This window comes from Microcaecilia unicolor, chromosome 5 (assembly GCF_901765095.1).
Source record: "Microcaecilia unicolor chromosome 5, aMicUni1.1, whole genome shotgun sequence".
In the NCBI taxonomy this organism is placed as follows: Eukaryota; Metazoa; Chordata; class Amphibia; order Gymnophiona; family Siphonopidae; genus Microcaecilia; species Microcaecilia unicolor.
The window spans coordinates 186668812-186696564 of record NC_044035.1 but is presented as its reverse complement, the minus strand read 5'-3'; the positions used below and the strand labels follow the sequence as shown (position 1 = coordinate 186696564).

At 46.8% G+C, this 27753-nt stretch overlaps 1 protein-coding gene across 1 annotated transcript in view; it reads left to right on the top strand.

Moving 5' to 3' along the window:
• Positions 1-27753, top strand: part of EDC4 (enhancer of mRNA decapping 4) — a 1195039-nt gene that overhangs the window by 1148918 nt on the left and 18368 nt on the right.

The window sequence follows — 27753 nt, the reverse complement described above, 5'->3', positions numbered from 1 at the left end:
AGTTCATTTTTCAGTTCTATCAGTACTCTGGGATGAATACCATCTGGTCCAGGAGATTTGCTACTCTTCAATTTGTCAAATTGCCCTTTTTACATCCTCTAGGTCTATAGAGATTTCATTCAGTTTCTCCGACTCGTCAGCTTCGAATACCATTTCTGGCACCGGTATCTCTCCCAAATCTTCCTCGGTGAAGACCGAAGCAAAGAATTCATTTATTTATTTATTACATTTGTACCCCACATTTTCCCACCTATTTGCAGGCTCAATGTGGCTTACATAGTACAGTGAGGCGTTAGTTGCCTTCAATGATAAACATATACAACATGAAATTATTGTCAAAGAGGTTCATGTGTTACAGATACATTAGGAGAGTCATTGAGAAGAAGAGTTATATAGTGTTTGTTACGGGATTTAATCTTTCCGTTACGACTTTGTCTTCCCTGAGTGCCCCTTTTACCCCTCAGTCATCTAGCGGTTCAACTGATTCTTTTGTCGGCGTCCTGCTTTTAATATACCTAAAAATGTTTTACAATGTGTTTTTGCCTCCAACGCAATCTTTTTTTCAAAGTCCCTCTTTCCCTTCCTTATCAGTGCTTTGCATTTGACTTGACATTCCTTATGCTGTTTCTTATTATTTTCAGTCGGGTCCTTCTTCCATTTTCTGAAGGATTTTCTTTTAGCTCTAATAGCTTCCTTCACCTCACTTTTTAACCATGCCAGCTGTCGTTTGGTCTTCCGTCCTCCTTTTTTAATATGCGGAATATATTTGGCCTGTGCTTCCAGGATGGTGTTTTTGAACAGCATCCACGCCTGATATAAAGTTTTGACCTTCGCAGTCGCTCCTCTAAGTTTTCTTTTCACCGTTCTTCTCATTTTATCATAGTCTCCTTTTTTAAAGTTATAAGCTAACGTATTGGATTTCCTGTGTATACTTACTTCAAAGCTAATATCAAATCCGATCATATTATGATCACTGTTATCAAGCGGCCCCAGCAGCAGATCATGCACTCCACTAAGGACTAGGTCTAGAATTTTTCCTTCTCTTGTCGGCTCCTGTACCAGCTGCTCCATAAAGCAGTCCTTGATTTCGTCATGGAATTTTACCTCCCTAGCATGCCCCGATGTTACATTTACCCAGTCAATATCGGGATAATTGAAATCACCTATTATTATTGTGTTCCCCAGTTTGTTAGCCTCCTTAATTTCCTTTAACATTTCTACATCCGTCTGTTCATCCTGGCCAGGCGGACAGTAGTACACTCCTATCACTATCCTTTTCCCCTTTACACATGGAATTTCAATTCATAGGGATTCCAAGATGTGTTTTGTTTCCTGCAGAATTTTCAACCTGTTTGATTCCGGGCTGTCCTTAACATACAATGCTACCCCTCCAATTCGATCCACCCTATCACTGCGATATAATTTGTATCCTGTTATGACAGTGGCCCACTGGCTATCTTCCTTCCACCAGGTCTCAGAGATGCCTATTATATCTAATTTTTCATTTAGTGCAATATATTCTAACTCTCCCATCTTATTTCTTAGGCTCCTGGCATTCGCATATAGACATTTCAAACTTTGTTCCTATTTACATCATGCTCAGTACTTGACAGTATTAATTTGCAATCTTTTGTCTGAATTTTATTTTGAAGGACACCTGATCTACTGCGGTCTCTTTTGCAACCTCACTATCAGGATACCCTATCTTCCCTGTTTTGATGATATCTTTGAAAGATACCTTATCCTGAACCATGCGCTTCAGTAGCGTACCAAGGGGGGGGGGGGGGTCCGCCCGGGTGCACACCGCTGGGGGGTGCCGTGGCGCGCGCCTGCTCCGAGTTCGCTAAACTTCATCGCTCGTTCACTGCAGCTCCCTCTGCCCCGGAACAGGTTACTTCCTGTTCCGGGGCAGAGGGAGCTGCAGCGAAGCGAAGTTTAGCGAACTTGGAGCAGGCGCGCACCGCGGCATGCACCTGGGGGGCATGTCATTTCACCGGAGGGGGGGGAAGGTGTCATTTAGCTGGGGGGGCGCATCGGCGCTCCGCCCCGGGTGCCATCCAGGCCAGGAACGCCACTGATGCGCTTTTCAGCGATTGTCGGCCTTCTCCCAGTTTCTAGTTTAAAAGCTGCTGTATCTCCTTTTTAAATGCCGATGCCAGCAGCCTGTTCCCTCCCTGATTAAGGTGGAGCCCATCCTTTTGAAATAGGCTCCCCCTTCCCCAGACTGTTGCCCGTTCCTAAGAAATCTAAAACCCTCCTCCCTGCACCATCATCTCATCCACGCATTGAGACTCCGGAGCTCTGCCTGTCTCTTGGGCCCTGTGCGTGGAATGGGTAGCACTTCAGAAAATGCTACCCTAGAGGTTCTGGATTTGGCCTAAATTTGGCTTCCAGAACCTCTCCCATATTTTCCTATGTCATTGGTACCCACATGACAGCTAGCTCCTCCCCAGAAGTGATAAACTCTGTATTTTGTACTCATTTTTCTACACTGTTCTATACAATACAAATGGCCAAATTTCAGTGAGGATATCTTGTTTGCCTGTTAGCTGTTGTAATCTGCCTTGGGAAGCCTGGTGTTATAAAGATGATGGAATATATTGAAATTAAATGGAAGTAAAATAAAACTTTCCTTTCATTGGGGCTCATGGAATCACATTTTCACTTCATGTGTTTTGTAGAAGGTTACATTTTAGATACACAAATGGATTATTCTTTTTTTGAGCAAGTTTCACAGACAAGTGGTTTTAGAAGTCAAAATAAGAATAAATTTTTAGTTTCATTCAGATTTATTTTGTTTAAACATAACTAAATGGGCTATAAGCCCCTAATGCAGTCCATTGGTTTTCTTATATTTTGTTGTATACTGTGCCAAAATTGAAAAAACTTTCTCTCCTATCTTGTCGACAATAAAAAGAGCGCCCCACCCTAAAAGATTGTTTTGTGGCTGTACATGAGGAATTGTGATATTGAATAAATAAGTTTGTTTTTGTTCCTAGTCATGTATTCAAAGGTTATATAATCCTTTCATTTACCTTATTAGTGGAACATCACCATAGTGGCATAGTATGGTCCCATTTTCAATATACTAGAGCCCAGCTAAGGAACAGGTTATTTTGAGTTAGTCTTCACTGGACCAAACTTGCTTTCCTTGTGCCATCACCATCCAGCTGAATAGGCAGTGTCTTAAAAGGTGGAGGATAAAGGATTTTATTTTATTTTTACATTTATATCCTACATTATCCCAAGCAAACTTGGGTTACCACCCTTAGGATACACCTTTAGGTTTAAAAAGCAAAACCATGTGCATGTAAGGACTAGATAAATGAATTAAAACAAAGTTTAAAGCAATTGCCCGTAATATGTAATACTTGGTAGCAGTAATGAAACAGTGATGGAATATTCACATAGCAAGCAGCCTGAGCCAACAGATTTGCTGCTGACATAGGTGTTGCCCTCTTGCTAAGGATTTTACCTAGTCCTGCCTAAACCCCACTCTAGGCTCACCTCACCCCACCCTAGCCTCCCAAAACAGCTGAGTCACAGACCACACATATGCCTATGAGGATTTTAGCCCATCAGCCTCGCACTGGCGCCTGTTTTACAAAAGTCTGCTCCCCCTGTTGTTGAATCCTGGCTGCACCTCTGCATGGAGGCAGTCCTGATTTGCATGTGTTGTTTACAAAATACATACGCACATTTACTGCCAAAACCTGTCGCTTCTTCCTTTCCAACATCAACAAAATTCGCCCTTTCCTCTCTGAGCACACCACCCAAACTCTCGTCCACGCTCTCATTACCTCTCGTCCTGACTACTGCAACTTGCTCCTCACTGGCCTCCCACGCAGCCATCTATCCCCCCTTCAATCCATTCAGAACTCTGCCGCACGTCTCATATTCCGCCAGAACCGATATACTCATATCACCCCTCTCCTCAAGTCGCTTCACTGGCTTCCGATCAGATACCGCATCCAATTCAAGCTTCTCCTCCTTACTTACAAATGCACTCACTCTGCTGCTCCACCCTACCTCTCTACCCTCATCTCCCCGTACGTTCCTGCCCGTAACCTCCGCTCACATGACAAATCCCTCCTCTCAGTACCCTTCTCCACCATTGCCAATTCCAGGCTCCGCTCATTTTCCCTTGCCTCACCCTATGCCTGGAACAGTCTTCCTGAATCCCTAAGCCAAGCCCCCTCCCTACCCATCTTCAAATCCTTGCTTAAAGCTCACCTCTTCAATGCTGCATTCAGAACCTAACCTTTCGAACATATAGGTTGCCCTAATCTGTCTGACCTATCTGATTAACTGTACATTTGTCTTTTTAGATTGTAAGCTCTTCGAGCAGGGACTGTCCTTCCATGTTAAATTGTACAGCGCTGCGTAACCCTAGTAGCGCTTTAGAAATGTTAAGTAGTATAGTAGTAGTAGTACACCTGCTTCTGAGCAGGTTTAAATGTGTGCATCTTCATTTTACCTTCAATTTCTGTGGATTTGGTGAGGTAATTTTATAAGGACCCTTTTATTACGTACTTAAAGCGCATTTTACTGTGCCTCAACCATGTGGAAGGTATTTGGCTATTAACACACTGCACTTAGTGCACACTAAAACTGCCTAATGTAGAATTACTATGGGACCACTTACCACCTCCTAAAAAGGAGGTGCTAAGTGCTTCCGCTTTAATTGGGAGCACGTTAATCTGGAACATTAATGCATGGCCTGCGATAGAAAATAGTGTGAACACCCCCAGTATGTGCTTTTATCAAACAGTCTTGAAATTTGTACTGTTTGAGATTTCTTACTGTTATAAAATTATCCTCCTTATTTCTTATCATTATGATTGATATTTTATTGTAGTTCTGTTCTTCACCTTGAGCTTTCTGGTAAGGGACCTATAAAAAGAGTACATTGATATTTGCTTTATTTGTGATTGATCGGATCTTAAGTTTTTATGATGTGTTCTTTTTTTTTTTTTTTTTTTGCTTTTCTACACTATTCTTCTTTTGTATATCTCTTATTCCAAATATGAACTCTTTATACTTGATTGCTTAATCTACTATGTCAATCATAATCTTTGATGTAAAACCACTTGTGTCTCTCACTCTGGAATGGCGATCGCGGACAGACTGGGATCGTGGTACACAGCGATTGCTCAAGAACATCTCACCACCTAACACATACGTCTCCCATGGATTTCTACTCCCTAAGTGCATCACTTTGCATTTCTTCGCATTGAATTTTGATTGCCAAGCCTTAGACCAATCTTCTAGCTTTCGCAGATCCTTTTTCATGTTTTCTACTCCCTCCTGGGTGTCCACTCTGTTACAAATCTTAGTATCATCCGCAAAAAGGCAAACTTTACCTTCTAACCCTTCGGCAATGTCACTCACAAATATATTGAACAGAATCGGCCCCAGCACTGATCCCTGAGGCACTCCACTAGTCACCTTTCCCTCCTCCGAGCGAATTCCATTTACCACCACCCTCTGGCGTCTCTCCGTCAACCAGTTCCTTATCCAGTTCACCACTTCGGGTCCTATCTTCAGCCCGTCAAGTTTATTTAAGAGCCTCCTGTGGGGAACCGTGTCAAAAGCTTTGCTGAAATCTAGGTAGATTACGTCTATAGCCAGTGGTGTGCTGGAGCAGGCTCTCACAGGCTCGCAAGAGCTGGTTTTTAAAGTTGGGCCCTCCATGGCTACTTTAACAACTGGCTCCCAAAATGTGGGCTTGGGCCCCCTGCTGAATTCTCTTTTACTTTGCTGGTGGGGATGCTGAGCCCTGCCAGCCAAGTAAATAGACTGCTGCTGCTCCCAGCTCCTTGTTTCCAGCTCTGAGCAGTAGGCTCGGACTTCTTGAGCATGTGTGAGATGTTCCAGCATGCTGCTCAGAGCAAGACGTTGGGAGTGGTGGCAGTCCATTTATTGGCTGCCAGCAAAGGTATGCCTAACGTGCCCGCACGAAGGGAGGGAGGAGAGAGAGGCAAGTGTTGCTCCCCCCCCCCCCCCCCCCCCCGGCCACCCCTGGCCCTTCTAACTGCAGAGCTGGCTACATCCAGCGAAAGAGCCTGTTGTTAAAAATTTACCAGCACACCCCTGTCTATAGCACATCCCTGATTTAATTCTCCAGTCACCCAAACAAAGAATTCAATGAGATTCGTTTGGCACGATTTCCCTTTGGTAAAACCATGTTGTTTTGGATCTTGCAACTTATTGGCTTCCAGGAAATTCACTATCCTTTCCTTCAGCATCGCTTCCATTACTTTTCCAATAATCGAAGTGAGGCTTACCGGCCTGTAGTTTCCAGCTTCTTCCCTATCACCACTTTTGTGAAGAGGGACCACATCCGCCATTCTCCAATCCCACGGAACCTCTCCCGTTTCCAATAATTTATTAAACAAATCTCTAAGAGGATCCGCCAGAACCTCTCTGAGCTTTTTTAATATCCTGGGGTGGATTCCGTCCGGTCCAACGGCTTTGTCCACCTTTAGCTTTTCAAGTTGTTGTGGGATCATGTGAAATGTTCTGGCATAGTTTGGAGCTGGATATATTGCAAGGATATGTGCTGCTCTCTTCTTTTGGAGTCTCTGTTGGGAGCTTGCTTCTCACTAGCTTGTGGTGTAAGTTGGGTGGCTGTCGGAAGGCCAGCACTGGTGGGGATTTGAATGTCTCTTTCAGTAATTCATCCTCCTGGAGTAGTGGTTGTAGATCTTTTATGATTTTTCTCAATTTTTCTAGCTCTGGGTTATATGTCACTACAAGGGGGTTTCTTGTCTGTGGCTGTCTTTTCTTTGTACTGTAGCAGATTTTCCCTGGGTGGTTTGAGGGAGGAGGCAACATTCTCGGAGATTATTTTGGGGTTGTAGCCTTTTTGTTTGAAGGATTCAGTCAGGATTTTGAGGTGTCTATCTCTGTCCTCTGGGTCAGAGCAGATACGGTGGTATCTTGTGGCTTGGCTGTGAATAATGGATTTTTTTTCTACATGAAGGGTAGAAGGTGGAGTTGTGGAGGTAGCTGCATTTGTCTGTGGTTTTCTTGTATATAGATGTTTGTATATAGCCATTGCTGATTGAAACTGTGGTGTCCAAAAAATTTACTTTTTCTGGGGAGTAGTCAATTTTGAATCTGATTGTAGGATTGTATGTATTGAAAGAACTGTCAAATTGTTTTAGTTTCTTCCCCCTCAGTCCAATTCATAAAAATATCATCGATATACCAGTAGTATTTTAGGGGTGTGGTCTGATATGTATTCAAAAATGTCTCTTCCAGTTCAGCCATAAAGAGGTTAGCATATTGGGGTGCTGTCCCTGGTGCCCATTGCAGTACCCATGATTTGTAGATAGATAGATACTGTTAAAGCAGAAATAGTTGTGAGAATAAATTTGATTAATTTTGTAATAGTTTCCGGTGAGTATTGATGGTCTAGGGTGGATGTTTTTAGGAGTCTCTCGCATTCAGCTATGTCATCTGCATGGGGAATGTTGCTGTATAGTGATTCTACATCCATTGTGACCAGAAGGGTACCCGGTGGTAACTGCTTGATATTTTTTTATTTAATCAGAAAGTCTGTGATGTCTTGTATGAAGCTGTTTGTCTTGTGCACGGAAGGTTTCAGAATCCCCTCTATAAGTCCAGATATTTCCTCCGTGAGTGTGCCAATACCAGATATGATTGGTCTGCCAGGGTTTCCAGGATTGTAGATTTTGGGTAGCATGTAGAAAGTGCCCACAGAAGGATGGTTTCATATGAGTTTCTTCAGATGTGGCTGTACTTGTTTTGATAAAGTCTTTCAACTGTTTTGTATAATCCTTCGTGGGATCCTCAGTTAGTTTCCTGTAGTATGTGTTGTCTGAGAGCTGTCTGTTCCCTTCTTCGATGTATTTTTGTGTGTCCGTAATCACCTCCGAGCCTCCTTTGTCTGCAGGTTTGATGACAATGCATTGGTTGTTTTGTAGGGTTGACAAAAGCCATTTCTGTCATACATGTTTGTCACAGTGGCCACATTTGTGGTCATTGAGGACAAATATATAATTCCCCGTTTAGAATACATTCTGCATGTGAGTTGTGGTCAAAGTCAGCAAGCTTGTTTTTCAATCACTCGCCGGCTCTAACGCATTTGATCTTCAGAGTCACACAAAATGCAGCAAGGAAGTTCTTCCCAGCTGTAAGCTTCCACAGAAATGGTATGAGGCGGCTGGAAAATTAACGGAGTAAAACATATACAAATGGACCAAAACATATTTCTGTCTTACATGAGAAATGCTGTTGTATGATTCCCCCTGATCGCTTTTATCCCAATGCAATCAGCAGGAGGTGGGTAGAATTCCACCTCAGGTAACAATGCTGGATCTATGTCCTTCTGAAGCCCATGACGTAGTGCTATATTATGCAGAATACAGAATGCCATGATAATCTGCATAACATTTTGAGGGGAGTATTGTAGTGCCCCACAAGAAAGATGTAGGCAGCGGAACCTACTCTTCAGCACACCAAAGGTACGCTCGATGACTTTCCTTGTTCTGATGTATGAGGCATTATAACGTTCCTCTTCAGGGGTACGTGGGACCACCACTGGTGTCAAAAGCCATGGCTTACAGCCATATCCAGCATCTCCTACAAAGAAAGAAGAAAGAGATGCACATATGTTCATTATCAATGTTCCATGTTGCTAGTATAGCCTGCCCACAGCTACAACCCACTTCCAGAGCTACAGGAATGGAGAGAGATTATTTACTTTTTAACAGCCTGAAATCCAGGCCATTACAACCCATCGCACCCCTCTCCCAGATACCTGAATCCCCACCATCTCCCTCCAATGTCCCTAGACCCCCGTTTTTGCGGACTCCAGTGGAGGGTGCACATTGGTGCAAAGAGTCAATTTACTCACCCAAGAGCCAACCATCACCATATGTGCCATTTGTGAAATTGCGGCGTATCCCAGAGTTGGAAAAAAAATATGAATCATGGCAGCTCCCCAGGAACCTCACAACAACGTCCAGGATCTTCAGCTTGGCGTCACAAACAACCTGTACGTTGATGGAGTAGACTTCTGTTGCGTTTCAGAGTCTGATGGCAGGATCAATGAGACATGGGGGCAATCAATGGCATCCATACCGAAGAATTGCACCTTTAACTCCAGCAATTCTGCCTCGCATCATGGGAAGCTGATATAGTCCTTGTAACGTCTAGTTATGACATTCAAACCCACCTTTAGATGCTTTGAAAATGTGGATTGCTCCAACCACATGCTGGAAAAAAACCATAGCCAGGAACTACAGTGTGCACAGTAGTTTAACCATTCCAGAGACAGCATGTGATCACACAGTGTGGGACTCAGTAGCACATTTTATATTCTCTTAAAGTTCGAAAATAGCCTCCCTAGTCAGACGGTGCATGTCAGTGACATCCATATCACGCATCCCCTCCAACGAGACCCTTGTGCAGTATGCATGCTGCTGACGTTGGGGCCTTAAGACCTGGGGTTTATCTCCCCCCCCCCCCCCCTTTGCCGAGTTTCTGTCCTCTACTTCCAACCTGCACTTCTGCTATGTGCGTGATAGCAGGGCAAGCACTATTGAGAGACCATCCATCATACATCTCTAAAGAAAAAGTTGACAAAAGCACTCGACTGCCGAAAAAACTCTTCAGAGCACGCCTGGAAGAAGAAGCGGACAGTAAACTGTCTTCCGGCCTTGTTCTTCCGGCACTACACTTCCAGCTCACATGGGAAGGAGAGAAAGGAGGTAATTTACATATATATAACTGTTTTGTTTAACTCTGATGGGACCTGTTTGACAATAACACCAGCCAGGACGGCGTTATTTTGCGGCAGCGTTTTCTGTCTAATGCCGTTCAATACCTACAACTACTACTACTACTTAACATTTCTAAAGTGATACTAGGGTTACGCAGCGCTGTACAGTTTAACAGAGAAGGACAGTCCCTGCTCAAGGAGCTTACAATCTAAAGGCCAAGTGTACAGTCAGTCAAATAGGGCAGTCAAATTGGGGCAGTCTAGATTTCCTGAATAGAGGCATAAGGGTTAGGTGCCGAAGGCGACATTGAAGAGGTGGGCTTTGAGCAAAGATTTGAAGATGGTCAGGGAGGGGGCTTGGCGAATGGGCTCAGGAAGTTTATTCCAAGCGTAGGGTGAGGCGAGGCAGAAAGGGCGGAGCCTGGAGTTGGCAGTGGTGGAGAAGGGTACTGAGAGGAGGGATTTGTCCTGTGAGCGGAGGTTTCGGGTGGGAACGTAAGGGGAGATGAGGTTAGAGAGGTAATGAGGGGCTGTGGACTGTATGCGGTACCTGATCGGAAGCCAGTGAAGTGACTTGAGGAGAGGGGTGATATGAGCATATCGGTCCAGGCGGAATATAAGACGTGCAGCAGAGTTTCTGCACGGATTGAAGGGGGATTGATGGCTAAGTGGGAGGCCAGTGAGGAGTAGGTTGGAGTAGTCAAGGCGAGAGGTAATGAGTGGACGAGAGTTCGGGTGGTGTGCTCAGAGAGAAAGGGGCGAATCTTGCTGATGTTAAAGAGAAAGAAGCGACAGGACTTGGCTATCTGCTGGATATGCGCAGAGAAGGAGAGGGAGGAGTCGAAGATGACTCCAAGGTTGCGAGCAGACAAGACTGGGAGGATGAGGGTGTTATCGACTGAGATAGAGAGTGGAGGAAGAGGAGAAGTGAGTTTTGGTGGAAAGACGATAAGCTCGGTCTTGGCCATGTTCAGTTTCAGGTGGCGGTTGGACATCCAGGCAGCAATGTCGGATAAGCAGGCCGATACTTTGGCCTGGGTTTCCACAGTGATGTCTGGTGTGGATAAATAAAACTGGGTGTCATCAGCATAAAGATGATACTGAAAACCATGCGATGAGATCAGCGATCCCAGGGAAGAGGTGTAGATTGAAAAAAGAAGGGGTCCAAGGACAGATCCCTGAGGAACTCCAACAGAGAGTGGGATGGGGGTAGAGGACGATCCCTGAGAATGTACTCTGAAGGTACGGTGGGAGAGATAAGAGGAGAACCAGGAGAGAACAGAGACCTGGAACCCAAATGAGGACAGTGTGGCAAGAAGTAACTCATGGTTGACAGTGTCAAAAGCGGCGGATAGTTTGAGGAGGATGAGGATGGAGTAGTGACCTTTGGATTTGGCAAGGGAACAGGTCATTATAGACTTTAGAGAGTGCCGTTTCTGTCGAGTGTAGAGGGCGAAAACCGGATTGAAGCGGATCGAGGATGGAATGAGAGGAGAGAAAATCAAGGCAGCGGCTGTGAACGGCGCATTCAAGCATCTTGGAGAGGAAGGGTAGGAGGGAGATGGGGCGGTAGTTGGAGGGACAGGTAAGGTCAAGTGATGGTTTTTTGAGGAGTGGTGTGACTACAGCGTGCTCTGTTCATTGCGGCGCTATTTTTTTATCATCTAGGAGGATTAGGAAATGGCCTTGTTTACATGAGAGTGACTACATTTACATGCTATTTGTGCAAGTGCCTGGCACGCTTGCTGTTTACGGCGGTAACCCCGCTGATCATCCCACGTTGGCGAGTGCGTGCGCAAGAACGGCACTAATGGCCTTTAGTTTTTCGTTCTTTGGGTAGGCCATAATATTGTCCTCCCCTGATAACTACCCAGTCCCAGAGTAGGCCGTGATATTCTTTTCTCTTATCCTTCCACCTGTCATATGGAATATAATAGTTTGGACAGGTGAAGCAATAGGGTTTCTGTCTCCTAACACGTACCCCAAGATACAGTGGACCAGCTATTCCCAAGATATAGTGTGACAGAGAGATCAGAGGCTAGTTTCCTTCCAAAGGGATAGTCTTTATTCCAGTATAGATAATAACAAAGCAATCAGATGATAAAGTAATTAGACAATGAACTAAGGCAATAAAACAATTAGGCAAAATAATTAGGCAGGGTGATCAGACAATGTAATCAGGCAAGGTAATTAGGTAAAGTAATTAGGGAATTAGGTAAAGTAATTAGGGAATTAGTAAAGCACATCAAATAGAAATATTTGTTGTGGGAGGAGGAGATATTACTGTGGTGAAAATGCACTCACTGTGGATGGTCTCTCAGCCTCTGTTTAGAAGTAACAGTCTTATATACAGTCGATTGAGCATCAATCCCCCTTCCAACTTGCAACTTCAGCTAAATTATGTGTTACATCAGCTAATTTCTGTGTCACTTATTGTTTACATAGAATGGTACATACTATCTCAATGTTTATGAAACTCAGCATCTTAAAATAAGTCCAAGGCTTCTTTACAGAAGATTATAGATGCCATCCCGTTATATGGATTTCCCCAGCACACAGGTCTTATCAGAGTATTATCTTAACCCTCAACACTCTTCGCTTTCAAAGTATGTATTTATTTATTTTATTTTTATTTTATTTTATTGCACTTGTATCCCACATTTTCCCACCTCTTTGCAGGCGCATGTGGCTTACAAAACATCATGGATGATAGAAATGAGAAGAGAATAGGCACTTTGTTACAGAAGAATGTTGGATTGCATGGTATGGAATACATGATAGTAATATAATAGAAGGTATTATTAACATTTCTGGAAATAAGTAGGAGTTTCACATCATTTGGTCTTAGTTGTATGTCTTGTCGAAGAGATGGGTCTTTAGTAGTTTGCAGAAGTTGGTCAGTTCATAGGTCGCTTTTAGGGTGCGTGGCAATGCATTCCAGAATTGGGGAGCTCAGGAAAAGGTTGATGAGTGCATTAATTTGTATTTAGACCTTTGTAGTTAGGGAAATGAAGATTAAGGAATGTGCAAGATGATTTTTTAGCATTCCTGGGACCAGGCTGCTGGCGTCGGCATTCAAAAAAGAGAGAGAGCAGCTTTTAAACTACATATGGGGGAAAGGCCGACAGTCGCACAACAAGCGCATGTTTTGGGATAATGTATGCTCTCTCAGTGTCCTTGTGAATGTAGAATTAGTGGCACTATTTCTGCCAGAGCGGGGGAAGAGCACTCCTTGCTGGAGCAGCGTGACCGCGAAGCAGGGGCGTAGCCACGGGTGGGCCTGGACGGGCCCAGGCCCACCCATTTTCCCTCCAGGCCCGCCCATCCTTCGCACGCTGTCGCTGCCCTTTTGTCCCGCGGAGGCAGCGTTCAGCGTTTCCTTCCTACCCTGTCTTTTCCCCAAGCTCCGCTGCATCGTCCCTGCAAGTGGAATCCTTCTTCTTTTCGGCCGTCACGCTGCGCTGCCGTTCACACAGGCAGCTTCGCTCCCCCACCGCGTCCATTCTGGCCCTCTCTGATGCACTTCCTGTTAGGGCCGGATGAACGCGGTGGGGGAGGAGCGAAGCTGCCTGTGTGAACGGCAGCGCAGCGTGACGGCCGAAAAGAAGAAGGATTCCACTTGGGGCGATGCAGCGGAGCTTGGGGAAAAGACAGGGCAGGAAGGAAACGCTGCCTCCGCGGGACAAAAGGGCAGCGGGAAGGTTGTGGATGGGCGGGCTGGAGGGAAAATGGCTGAGCTGCTGGGACATGGGAGGGAGAGCAGGAAGGGAGAGCTACTGGGACATGGGAGGGAGAGGAATAAGGGACTGGAGGGAAGGGAGAGAGCTGCTGGACATGGGATGGAGAGGAGGAGGGGATTGGATGGGAGAGAGCTACTGGACATGGGAGGGAGAGGAAGAAGGGACTGGAGGGAAGGGAGAGAGCTGCTGGGACATGGGAGGGAGAGGAATAAGGGACTGGAGGGAAGGGAGAGAGCTGCTGGACATGGGATGGCGAGGAGGAGGGGATTGGATGGGGGAGAGCTACTGGACATGGGAGGGAGAGGAAGAAGGGACTGGAGGGAAGGGAGAGAGCTGCTGGGACATGGGAGGGAGAGGAAGAAGGGACTGGAGGGAAGGGAGAGAGCTGCTGGGACATGGGAGGGAGAGGAAGAAGGGACTGGAGGGAAGGGAGAGAGCTGCTGGGACATGGGAGGGAGAGGAAGAAGGGACTGGAGGGAAGGGAGAGCTGCTGGGACATGGGAGGGACTGGCGGGAAGGGAGAGAGCTACTGGACATGGGAGGGAGAGGAGGAAGGGGCTGGAGAGCTGCTGGACAAGGAAGGAAGAGGAAGAAGGGACTAGAGGGAAGAGAGCTGCTGGACATGGGAGGATAAGGAGAGAAAGAGGGGAGATGGATGATAGGATGCAGAGAGAAAGGGGAGAAACTAGAAGGATGTGGAGAGAGGGAGGAGACTGAACAGAAGAGGGTAGAGCGATAGACACTGGATAGAAGGAGAGGGGAGATAGAGACACTAGATGGAAGGATCAAGAGAGAGGGTAGATGAGTGGAAGGATAAGGAGAGAAAGAGGGAAGACACTGGATGGAAGGGTAGGGAGAAAAAGGAGACGCTGGATGCAAAAGAAAGAGGGGAGACACTGGAAGGATGGGGAGAGAAAGAGGGGAGCTGCTGGATGGAAAGAGGGAGAGGACAGAGTAAGGAAAGACTGGAGAATAAGAGGAAGGGGCATGTGGAGAACAAGGGTGAGGAAAAGATGAAAAGCCATAGGTGATGAACGGACAGGAAAACCCTGGCAAGAGAAAGACGAAGGAAAGCAGAATCTAGAGACTGGGAGCAACACAATGAGAAAAAGTAAATGGCCATACAACAAAGGTAAAGAAAATAATTTTATTTTTAATTTAGGATAAAGTAATATGGTACCTGTGTTAATAAAGTTTCAGAGACCAATACTTCCTTCCTTAGGTCAGGAGAGGATATCGTAACAGCATTATACTGACCTGAGGCAGGAGGTTTTGGCCTCTGAAAGCTCACTGAAAAGTGTGACTAAATTTTGCTGGGGGAGGGGGGTAGAGAGAAAATTTTGTGCCCACCCACTTTGGGTTCAGGCCCACCCAAAATTGGCAGTCTGGCTACGCCACTGCCTCGAAGTACAGAAAAATGAAACTGTCAGGCTTTCTAAGTTTGAGCTTTTAGACAGAAAGATGCAGCTTTAAGCATAAAGTACAGAAATGTAGTGCTCAGACATTTTAAGTCTGAGCTTTTGACTTATGCATTTCATGGGTCACTACTGACCTGTCAGTGGTCAGAAAAAGAGCAAATCAATTCATTTTTGATCATCTGGGCATGAATTAGGTGTTCAGGTGTGAGGAAGTAGCATATTTGCAAAGGTTATTAAGGGCAATCTGATTACTGAGTTAGCTTGAAAGGGGGTCTGTTTGAAGCAGTCCCCTTAGATTCAAAACTATATAAATAGAAAAGGTCCCACTTAACTTTCTTTCTGAGAAGCTCTGAGAGAAGAGGACATTTCTCTGGTAAGTGACATTATTTTGCTCTGTGCTTTGGGAACTTAAAGATTAGGGTTTATAGGAAGAATTGTAGGTTACTGATAGGCATAATAAAAATATTAAAAAAGCAAACTTTATCAACCAGTCTCCATAATCTTTCCCCCCTAGTTTTAAAACTTGAACTTTGTACTACACCATTAACTACACCATTAACAGATAGCCTCTAGCAGGCATAGCAGGGCCTAGTTCAGTCTCACCGCTCCTAGCAAAACTCTTCATTTATAGTCAGTTATTCTAATTAGGATAAGAGTTTTAATTACATTTCGTTCTCCGAGGACAAGCAGGCTGCTTGTTCTCACTGATGGGTGACGTCCACGGCAGCCCCTCCAATCGGAACACTTTCTAGCAAAGTCCTTTGCTAGTCCTCGCGCGCCGATGCGCACCGCGCATGCGCGGCCGTCTTCCCGCCCGAACCGGCTCGTGCCGGCCAGTCTTCTTTTGTCCGCGCTCGGTACGGTCGTGTTTCGCCGTTCGCGCCCCAAAGTTGACCTCGCGCGTCGTTTATCGACTTCGTTCTAAAAAAAAAAAAAAAAAAAGGTGTCGGAAGGAGACCTTTATGGTTTTCTCCCTTCCCGTACTTCCAGTCTTTGCCCCGGTAAGTTTCTTTCGTCGTCGGGGTAGGCCCTATTTAGGCCTCGGTCGAAGTTTTTCTTCCCCCTATTTTTGCGGTGCCATTTTCGCCATTTCGAGTTTTGATCTCGCCGGCGTGATTTTTCCGCCCATGACATCGAAGTCTTCCAGCGGCTTCAAGAAGTGCGCCCGGGTAATCTCGCTCACTGACAGGCACGCGTCGTGTCTTCAGTGTCTGGGGGCTGGGCACCGCCCTCAGGCCTGTAGTCTGTGTTCCCTTTTACAAAAGCGGACTCAGGTAGCGAGGTTAGCCCAGTGGAACATTTTGTTCTCGGGCTCTTCGTCGGCATCGGCACCGGGAGTATCGACTGCTTCGACGTCGTCGGCGCCTGGACCTTCATCTTCGCCCCCGATTGCATCGAGGCATCGGCCCTCTGCATCGGGGCGACATCGGAAGGCTGCGTCGGTGTCGGTGGTATCGAGACCTCCTCGTCTGCTGATGTCGTCGGACGGTGGTGCTTCGTCTGGAGTGCAGGTGAGGGCTGTCCATTCCCCTGCTGGTGGCGGTGAGCCTTCGAGTGGGTCTCCCCCCATCCCGAGGGCTCCTGCGATACAGCCCCCCCCCCCCCCGAGACCGACCTCCTTCGGTCTCGGCCCCGAGGAAGCGACGGCTGGATTCTACGTCCTCCTCGTCGGTGCCGGGAAGCTCCGGTGACATGCTTCGTCCCAAGAAGTCGAAGAAGCATCGTCACCGGTCCCCTTCCCGTGTCGGCACCGAGAGCTCTGGGTCGCCGAGGGAGTCGGCACCCAGCAGGCATAGGCACCGAGAGGACCGCTCGCCCTCTGTTCAAGAGGTGTCGATGCGCTCCCCTTTGGACAGCCCGGAACAGCCTCCACACCCGGAACAGACTCTGACATCGACGCCTGCATCGGCTTCCATGCCTTTTTCTACAGCCGCTCTGAACGAGAGTCTCCGGGCCGTTCTCCCAGAGATCCTGGGAGAGCTGTTGCGCCCTACCCCTCCGGTACCGGGGGTGCTTGCGCCACCGGTACCGTCAAGCGAGGCGCCGGCTGGCCCATTGCCCGGGGTGAGGTCTCCGGCGTCGGTGCCGCGTGCGGTACCGACTGCGGTAGCCTCCCAGGAAGGCTCCCCAACTACGTCGGCGGAGGGAGCTTCGCCGGTGCGGACGAGGGAGTCTACCTCTCGACGCTCCCACCGTGGCCGTGGTTCCACGGAGTCGAGCCGGGCACGGTTGCAGACACAGGTCCGTGAACTTGTGTCTGACACCGATGGTGAGGCCTCGTGGGAAGAAGAAGAAGACATCAGATATTTCTCTGACGAGGAGTCTGAGGGTCTCCCTTCTGATCCCACTCCCTCTCTTTCAGGAGAGGGACAGCTTTCTCCCCCCGAGAGTCTGTCTTTCGCTTCCTTTGTCCGGGAGATGTCTAGGGCCATCCCCTTCCCGGTGGTTGTGGAGGACGAGCCCAGGGCTGAAATGTTTGAGCTCCTGGACTATCCTTCTCCACCTAAGGAAGCGTCCACTGTTCCCTTGCACCATGTCCTAAAAAAGACATTGCTTGCGAACTGGACCAAACCTTTAACTAATCCCCACATTCCCAAGAAGATTGAGTCCCAGTACCGGATCCATGGGGACCCAGAGCTGATGCGCACTCAGTTGCCTCACGACTCTGGAGTTGTGGATTTGGCCCTAAAGAAGGCCAAGAGTTCTAGGGAGCATGCTTCGGCGCCCCCGGGCAAGGACTCTAGAACCTTGGACTCCTTTGGGAGGAAGGCCTACCATTCTTCTATGCTCGTGGCCAAAATTCAGTCCTACCAGCTTTACATGAGCATACACATGCGGAACAATGTGCGGCAGTTGGCGGGCTTGGTGGACAAGCTCCCCCCTGAGCAAGCCAAGCCATTTCAGGAGGTGGTCAGGCAGCTGAAGGCGTGCAGAAGATTCCTGGCCAGAGGGGTGTATGACACCTTTGATGTTGCGTCCAGGGCCGCTGCTCAAGGTGTGGTGATGCGCAGACTCTCATGGCTGCGTGCCTCCGACCTGGAGAATAGAATCCAGCAGCGGATTGCAGACTCGCCTTGCCGTGCGGATAATATTTTTGGAGAGAAAGTCGAACAGGTGGTAGAGCAGCTCCACCAGCGGGACACCGCATTCGACAAGTTCTCCCGCCGGCAGCCTTCAGCCTCTACCTCTACAGGTAGAAGATTTTTTGGGGGAAGGAAGACTGTTCCCTACTCTTCTGGCAAGCGTAGGTACAATCCTCCTTCTCGACAGCCTGCGGCCCAGGCTAAGCCCCAGCGCGCTCGCTCTCGTCAGCAGCGTGCGCCTCAGCAAGGCCCCTTGGCTCCCCAGCAAAAGCAAGGGACGAGCTTTTGACTGGCTCCAGCAGAGCATAGCCGACATCCAAGTGTCAGTGCCGGGCGACCTACCAGTCGGGGGGAGGTTGAAAGCTTTTCACCTAAGGTGGCCTCTCATAACCTCCGATCAGTGGGTTCTCCAAATAGTCCGGCAAGGGTACACCCTCAATTTGGCCTCAAAACCTCCAAATTGTCCACCGGGAGCTCAATCTTACAGCTTCCAACACAAGCAGGTACTTGCAGAGGAACTCTCCGCCCTTCTCAGCGCCAATGCGGTCGAGCCTGTGCCATCCGGGCAAGAAGGGCTGGGATTCTATTCCAGGTACTTCCTTGTGGAAAAGAAAACAGGGGGGATGCGTCCCATCCTAGACCTAAGGGCCCTGAACAAATATCTGGTCAAAGAAAAGTTCAGGATGCTTTCCCTGGGCACCCTTCTCCCCATGATTCAGCAAAACGATTGGCTATGCTCTCTGGACTTGAAGGACGCCTACACGCACATCCCGATACTGCCAGCTCACAGACAGTATCTGCGATTTCAGCTGGGCACACGTCACTTCCAGTACTGTGTGCTACCCTTTGGGCTCGCCTCTGCGCCCAGAGTGTTCACAAAGTGCTTGGCTGTAGTAGCAGCGGCACTTCGCAGACTGGGGGTTCACGTGTTCCCATATCTCGACGATTGGCTGGTGAAGAACACATCCGAGGCAGGAGCCCTGCAGTCCATGCAGATGACTATTCGCCTCCTGGAGCTACTGGGGTTTGTGATAAATTATCCAAAGTCCCATCTTTTCCCAGTGCAGAAACTCGAATTCATAGGAGCTCTGCTGGATTCTCGGACGGCTCGCGCCTATCTCCCAGAGACGAGAGCCAACAACTTGTTGTCCCTCGTCTCGCGGGTGCGAGCGTCCCAGCAGATCACAGCTCGGCAGATGTTGAGGTTGCTGGGCCATATGGCCTCCACAGTTCATGTGACTCCCATGGCCCGCCTTCACATGAGATCTGCTCAATGGACCCTAGCTTCCCAGTGGTTTCAGGCTGCTGGGGATCTAGAAGACGTGATCCACCTGTCCACGAGTTTTCTCAAATCCCTGTATTGGTGGACGATTTGGTCCAATTTGACTCTGGGACGTCCTTTCCAAATTCCTCAGCCACAAAAAGTGCTGACCACGGATGCGTCTCTCCTGGGATGGGGAGCTCATGTCGATGGGCTTCACACCCAAGGAAGCTGGTCCCTCCAGGAACGCGATCTGCAGATCAATCTTCTGGAGTTACGTGCGATCTGGAACGCTCTGAAGGCTTTCAGAGATCGGCTGTCCCACCAAATTATCCAAATTCAGACAGACAACCAGGTTGCCATGTATTACGTCAACAAGCAGGGGGGCACCGGATCTCGCCCCCTGTGTCAGGAAGCCGTCAGCATGTGGCTCTGGGCTCGCCGTCACGGCATGGTGCTCCAAGCCACATATCTGGCAGGCGTAAACAACAGTCTGGCCGACAGGCTGAGCAGGATTATGCAACCTCACGAGTGGTCGCTCAATTCCCGTGTAGTGCGGCAGATCTTCCAGGTGTGGGGCACCCCCTTGGTAGATCTCTTCGCATCTCGAGCCAACCAGAAGGTCCCTCAGTTCTGTTCCAGGCTTCAGGCCCACGGCAGACTGGCATCGGATGCCTTCCTCCTGGACTGGGGGGAGGGTCTGCTGTATGCTTATCCTCCCATACCTCTGGTGGGGAAGACTTTGTTGAAACTCAAGCAAGACCGAGGCACCATGATTCTGATTGCTCCTTTTTGGCCGCGTCAGATCTGGTTCCCTCTTCTTCTGGAGTTGTCCTCCGAAGAACCGTGGAGATTGGAGTGTTTTCTGACCCTCATCACACAGGACGAAGGGGCGCTTCTGCATCCCAGCCTCCGGTCCCTGGCTCTCACGGCCTGGATGTTGAGAGCGTAGACTTTGCCTCTTTGGGTCTGTCAGAGGGTGTCTCCCGCATCTTGCTTGCTTCCAGGAAAGATTCCACTAAGAGGAGTTACTTCTTTCTGTGGAGGAGGTTTGCCGTCTGGTGTGACAGCAAGGCCCTAGATCCTCGCTCTTGTCCTACACAGACCCTGCTTGAATACCTTCTGCACTTGTCTGAGTCTGGTCTCAAGACCAACTCTGTAAGGGTTCACCTTAGTGCAATCAGTGCATACCATTACCGTGTGGAAGGTAAGCCGATCTCAGGACAGCCTTTAGTTGTTCGCTTCATGAGAGGTTTGCTTTTGTCAAAGCCCCCTGTCAAGCCTCCTACAGTGTCATGGGATCTCAATGTCGTTCTCACCCAGCTGATGAAACCTCCTTTTGAGCCACTGAACTCCTGCCATCTGAAGTACTTGACCTGGAAGGTCATTTTCTTGGTGGCAGTTAGTTCAGCTCGTAGAGTCAGTGAGCTTCAGGCCCTGGTAGCCCAGGCCCCTTACACCAAATTTCATCATAACAGAGTAGTCCTCCGCATTCACCCTAAGTTCTTGCCAAAGGTTGTGTCGGAGTTCCATCTGAACCAGTCAATTGTCTTGCCAACATTCTTTCCCCGTCCTCATTCCTGCCCTGCTGAACGTCAGCTGCGCACATTGGACTGCAAGAGAGCATTGGCCTTCTATCTGGAGCGGACACAGCCCAACAGACAGTCCGCCCAATTGTTTGTTTCTTTTGATCCCAACAGGAGGGGAGTGGCTGTAGGAAAACGCACCATATCCAATTGGCTAGCAGATTGCATTTCCTTCACTTATGCCCAGGCTGGGCTGGCTCTTGAGGGTCATGTCACGGCTCATAATGTTAGAGCCATGGCAGCGTCGGTAGCCCACTTGAAGTCAGCCACTATTGAAGAGATTTGCAAAGCTGCGACGTGGTAATCTGTCCACACATTCACATCTCATTACTGCCTGCAGCAGGATACCCGACGCGACAGTCGGTTCGGGCAGTCAGTGCTTCAGAATCTGTTCGGGGTTTAGAATCCAATTCCACCCCCCTAGGCCCATGTTTGTTCTGTTCCAGGCTGCACTCTCAGTTAGTTGGTAAATTTTTTAGGTCAATCTCAGTTATGTCCTCACCGTTGCGAGGCCCAATTGACCATGGTTGTTGTTTTGAGTGAGCCTGGGGGCTAGGGATACCCCATCAGTGAGAACAAGCAGCCTGCTTGTCCTCGGAGAAAGCGAATGCTACATACCTGTAGAAGGTATTCTCCGAGGACAGCAGGCTGATTGTTCTCACAAACCCGCCCGCCTCCCCTTTGGAGTTGTGTCTTCCCTTCTCTTTGTCTTGCTACATATGAGACTGACCGGCACGAGCCGGTTCGGGCGGGAAGATGGCCGCGCATGCGCGGTGCGCATCGGCGCGCGAGGACTAGCAAAGGACTTTGCTAGAAAGTGTTCCGATTGGAGGGGCTGCCGTGGACGTCACCCATCAGTGAGAACAATCAGCCTGCTGTCCTCGGAGAATACCTTCTACAGGTATGTAGCATTCGCTTTACCTTCTAAGAAGAAAACACTAAATAAATCATATATTATACCATATAAGCTAAAGACTTTTTTAAATATTAGACTAATATCCTTAATTCCTTAGCAAGTTTTAAATTATTGAAAAACTCAAAAGTGCTAAGATGGAGACAGCAGTCCAGCAGCAAGAGGGGTGCTATCCGGTCTGCATTGAGTGTCACATGTATTATCTCCCAGTTGGTGAGAGGTTATATGTGTGTGCCCGATGCAAATAGCTCCTAGGTCCCAAAGAACTGGTCCGTTCTCTTGAGGCTAGAGTAGCAGACTTGAAGGAACTGAGGAAGACAGAGGTCGAGGAGACCTACAGGGACTTTGTAGAAGTCCCATCTCCAGTCTGACAGCACCTGTACTGCCTTGAAAGAAGGAAGTCTCCTAGACCTCTAGGTGCAGGGAGGAAGGTTTTAGATTTGTTAGGAACTGGGCAACATTCTGGGGAAGGGGGAGCCTACTCCGAAAAGATGGGCTCCATCTTAACCAAGTTGGGACCAGGCTGCTGGCGTCGGCATTCAAAAAAGAGATAGAGCAGCTTTTAAACTACATATGGGGGAAAGGCCGACAGTCGCACAACAGTGCATGTTTCGGGATAATGTATCTTGCAAGGATACCTCACAAACAGGGAAGATAGGGTTTCTGGATAGTGAGGTTGCACAACAGACTGTGGTAGGCCAGGTGCCCTTAAATACAACTAAAGATCAGACAAAAAATGGCAAATCAGTAGTGTCAAGTACTAAGCATCATGCAAATAAGAACAACAAACATACTCTGAAATGTCTATATGCAAATGCTAGGAGTGTAAGAAATAAGATGGGAGAGTTGGAATATATTGCACTAAATGAAAAATTGGATATAATAGGCATTACTGAGACCAGGTGGAAGGAGGATAACCAGTGGGACACTGTCATACTGGGGTACAAAGTATATCGTAGTGATAGGGTGGACCGGACTGGTGGAGGGGTAGCATTGTATATTAACAAGACCCTTGACTCAGATAGATTACAAATTCAGCAGGACATAAATCATACCTTTGAATCATTGTGGGTTGAAATTTCATGTATAAAAGGGAAAAGGACGGTGATAGAAGTGTACTACCGTCCGCCTCACCAGGATGAGCAGGTAGACGCAGAAATGATAAAAGAAATCAGAGACGCAAACAAAATGGGCAATGTGATAATAATGGGTGACTTCAATTATCCAAATATAGACTGGGAAATGTAACATCGGGACACACTAGAGAGGTACAATTTCTTGATGAAATCAAGCACAGCTTTATGGAGCAGCTGGTGCAGGAGCCGATGAGAGAAGGAAAAATTCTAGACTTGGTCCTTAGTGGAGCGCATGATCTGGTGAGGGACGTTACGGTACTGGGGCCGCTTGATAATAGTGATCATAATATGATCAGTTTTGATATCAACCTTGAATTAACTATACACAGGAAGTCAAACACGTTAGCATTTAACTTCAAAAAAGGAGACTATGATAAAATGAGAAGAACGGTGGAAAAAAAAACTTACGGGGGGCAACTGAGAGGGTAAAAACTGTACAACAGGCATGGACTCTGTTCAAAAATACCATCCTGGAGGCCCAGACCAAACATATTCCATGCTTTAGAAAAGAAAGAAGTCCAAAAGACAGCCAGTGTGGTTGAAAAGTGAGGTAAAGGACGGGCTAAAAGAAACACCTTCAGAAAATGGAAGAAGGAACCGTCCAAAAATAACAAGAAGCAGCATAAGGAGTGTCAAAGCAAATGCAAGGCGCAGATTAAGAAGGCCAAGAGGGATTACGAAAAAAGATAGCATTAGAGGCAAAAAAACATAGTAAAAATTTCTTTCGGTATATTAAAAGCAGGAAGCCGGCAAAAGAATCGGTTGGGCCGCTGGATGACCAAGGGGTAAAAGGGCGATCAAGGAAGACAAAGACGTAGGGGAGAGATTGAATGAATTCTTTGCTTCGGTCTTCACCGAGGAAGATTTGGGTGGGATACCGGTGTTGGAAATGTTATTTCAAGCGGACGAGTCGGATAACCTTACTGACTTCACTGTGAACCTGGAGGACGTAATGGGGCAGTTCAGCAAACTGAAGAGTAGCAAATCTCCTGGACCGGATGGTATTCATCCTAGAGTACTGATAGAACTGAAACATGAGCTTATGGAGGTACTGTTAGTGATATGCAATTTATCCTTAAAATCAAGCATAGTACCGGAAGATTGGAGGGTGGCCAATGTAATGCCGATTTTTGAAAAAGGTTCTAGGGGAGATCCGGGAAATTATAGACCGGTGAGTCTGACGTCAGTGCCGGGGAAAATGGTAGAGGCTAATATTAAAAACAAAATTACAGAGCTCATCCAAGGACATGGATTACTGAGACCAAATCAGCACGGCTTTAGTGTGGGGAAATCTTGCCTGACCAATTTACTTCAGTTCTTTGAAGGAGTAAACAAACATGTGGACAAAGGGGAGCCGGTTGATATTGTGTATCTGGATTTTCAAAAGGCGTTTGACAAGGTACCTCATGAAAGGCTAAAGAGGAAATTGGAGGGTCATGGGATAGGAGGAAATGTCCTATTGTGGATTAAAAACTGGTTGAAGGATAGGAAACAGAGAGTGGGGTTAAATGGGCAGTATTCACAATGGAGAAGGGTAGTTAGTGGGGTTCCTCAGAGGTCTGTGCTAGGACCGCTGCTTTTTAATGTATTTATAAATAATTTAGAGATGGGAGTAACTAGCGAGGTAATTAAATTTGCTGATGACACAAAGTTATTCAAAGTCGTTAATTCGCAAGAGGATTGTGAAAAATTACAGAAGGATTTTACGAGACTGGGCGGCTAAATGGCAGATGACGTTTAATGTGAGCAAGTGCAAGCTGTTGCATATGGGAAAAAAGAACCCGAATTATAGCTACGTCATGCAAGGTTCCACATTAGGAGTTATGGACCAAGAAAGGGATCTAGGTGTCGTTGTTGATAATACACTGAAACCTTCTGCTCAGTGTGCTGCTGCGGCTAGGAAAGTAAATAGAATGTTGGGTATTATTAGGAAAAGTATGGAAAACAGGTGTGAGGATGTTATAATGCCGTTGTATCACTCCATGGTGCGACCGCACCTTGAGTATTGTGTTCAATTCTGGTCGCCGCATCTCAAGAAAGATATAGTAGAATTGGAAAAGGTGCAGCGAAGGGCGACTAAAATGATAATGGGGACGGGACGACTTTCCTAAGAAGAAAGACTAAGGAGGCTAGGGCTTTTCAGCTTGGAAAAGAGACGGCTGAGGGGAAACATGATAGAGGTATATAAAATAATGAGTGGAGTGGAACAGGTGGATGTGAAGCGTCTGTTCACGCTTTCCAAAAATACTTGGACTAGGGGGCATGCGATGAAACTACAGTGTAGCAAATTTAAAACAAATCGGAGAAAAAGTTTCTTCACCCAACACATAATTAAACTCTGGAATTCGTTGCCGGAGAACATGGTGAAGGCAGTTAGCTTGGCAGAGTTTAAAAAGGGGTTAGACGGTTTCCTAAAGGACAAGTCCATAAACCACTACTAAATGGACTTGGGAAAAATCCACAATTCCAGGAATAACATGTATAGAATGTTTGTATATTTGGGAAGCTTGCCAGGTGCCCTTGGCCTGGATTGGCCGCTGTCAGGGACAGGATGCTGGGCTCGATGGACCCTTGGTCTTTTCCCAGTGTGGCATTACTTATGTAGAAGGAGAGCATCACCATAATGACGTTGGAAGTACTCCTGTAGCCAGGACCTGCCCACCAGGGGATGCACTATCATCTCACACAGAGGATATGTTTCTGAGAACTTCTGCCGAGGCAGGAAGGGTTAGGACAGCTGTTCTAGTTTGTGATTCAATCATTAGGCATGTAGATAGCTGGATGGCTGGTGGACATGAGGATTGCCTGGTCACTTTCTTGCCTGGTGTGAAGGTGGCGGGCCTCACAAATCACATAGACAGGATCTTAGATAGTGCTGGGAAGGAACCGGCTGTCTTGGTAGATGTAGGTACCAGTGACGTAGGAAAATGTGGGAGAGAGGTACTAAGAGCCAAACTTAGGCTCTTAGGTAGAAAGCTGAAGTCCAGATCCTCCAGAGTAGCATTTTCAGAGATGCTCCCCATTCCACGTGCAGGACCCAAAAGGCAGGCAGAGCTCCAAAGTCTCAATGCGTAGTTGAAATGATGGTGCAGGGATGAGGGATTTATATTTGTTAGGAACTGGGTAACATTCTGGGAAAGGGGGATATTATTCTGAAAGGATGAGCTCCACGTTAACCAGAGTGGGACTAGGCTGCTAGCATTGGCATTTAAAAAAGAGATAGATCAGCTTTTAAACTAGAAACTGGGGGAAGGCCGACAGTCACTCAAAACCACATGGCTCAGAATAAAGTATCTTTCAAAGATATCACCAGAACAGGGAAAATAGGGCATCCCGATAGCGAGGTTGCAGTAGAGACCATAGTAGACAAGGTGTCTTTAAATAAAAAGCAGATAGGTTTTCAAGATTGCACATTATCATTGTCAACGGCTGAGCAATATGTAAATAGAAACAACAAACCTAGTTTAAAATGTCTATTCAAATGCCAGAAGTCTAAAAATTAAGATAGGAGAGTTAGAATATATTGCATCTTGGAATGTGTATAGATTGAAATTTCATTTGTAAAGGAGGAAAGGATAGTGATAGGAGTGTACTACTGTCCACCTGACCAGGATGAACAGACAATGTAGAAATGTTATTAGAAATTAGGAAGACTAATAAACTGGGGAGCACAATAATAATAGGTGATTTCAATTACCCCGATATTGACTGGGTAAATGTAACATCAGTTCATGCTAGAGAGGTAAAATTCCTTGACGAAATCAAGGACTACTATATGGAGCAGCTGGTTCAGGAGCCAACAAAAGGAGGAACAATTCTAGACCTAGTCCTTATTGGAATGCATGAGGTAATGGTGCTGGGGCCACTTGATAACAGTGATCATAACATGATCAGATTTGACATAAGCTCTGGAGTACGTACACACAGGAAATCCATTACGTTAGCATTTAACTTTCAAATCCTTCAGAATATGGAAGAAGGATCCAACTGAAAATAATAGGAAACAGCACAAGGAATGGCAAGTCAAATGCAAAATGCTGATAAAGAAGGCAAAGAGAGAGTTTGCAAAGAAGATTGTGTTGGAGGCAAAAGCACATAGTAAAAACTTTCTAAGGTATATTAAAAGCAAGAAGTCGGCAGGGGAATCAGTTGGACCACTGGATGACAGAGGGGTAAAAGGGGCACTCAAGGAAGTCAAGGCCAAAGCGGAAAGATTAAATGAATTCTTTGCTTCGGTCTTCACAAGGAAAACGTGGGAAACATACTGGTGCCAGAAACAGTATTCAATGCTAACGAGTCAGAGAAACTGTAAACCTGGAAGATGTAATAGGGCAATTTGACAAATTGAAAAGTAGCAAATTGCCTGGACTGGATGGTATACATTCCAGAGTATTGATAGAACTGAAAAATAAACTTTCAAAACTATTGTTACTAATATGTAATTTATCTTTAAAATCAAGCATGGTACCGGATGTTTGGAGGGTGACCAATGTTATGTCGATTTTTAAAAAGGGTTCCAGAGATGATCTGGGAAATTAAACTGGTGAGCCTTATATCAGTTCCAGGCAAAATGGTAGAGACTGTTATAAAGAACAAAATTACAGAGCATATACATAAGCATGGATTAATGAGACAAAGCCAACATGGATTTAGAGAAGGGAAATTTTGCCTCACCAATCTACTACATTTCTTTGAAGGGGTGAACAAACGTGGATAAAAGTGAACCAGTCGGTATAGTGTATCTGAATTTTCAAAAGGCATTTGACAAAGTATATCATGAAAGACTCAAGAGGAAATTGGAAAGTGATAGGATAGGAAGTAGTGTTTTATTATGGATTAAAAACTGGTTAAAAGATTGAAAACAG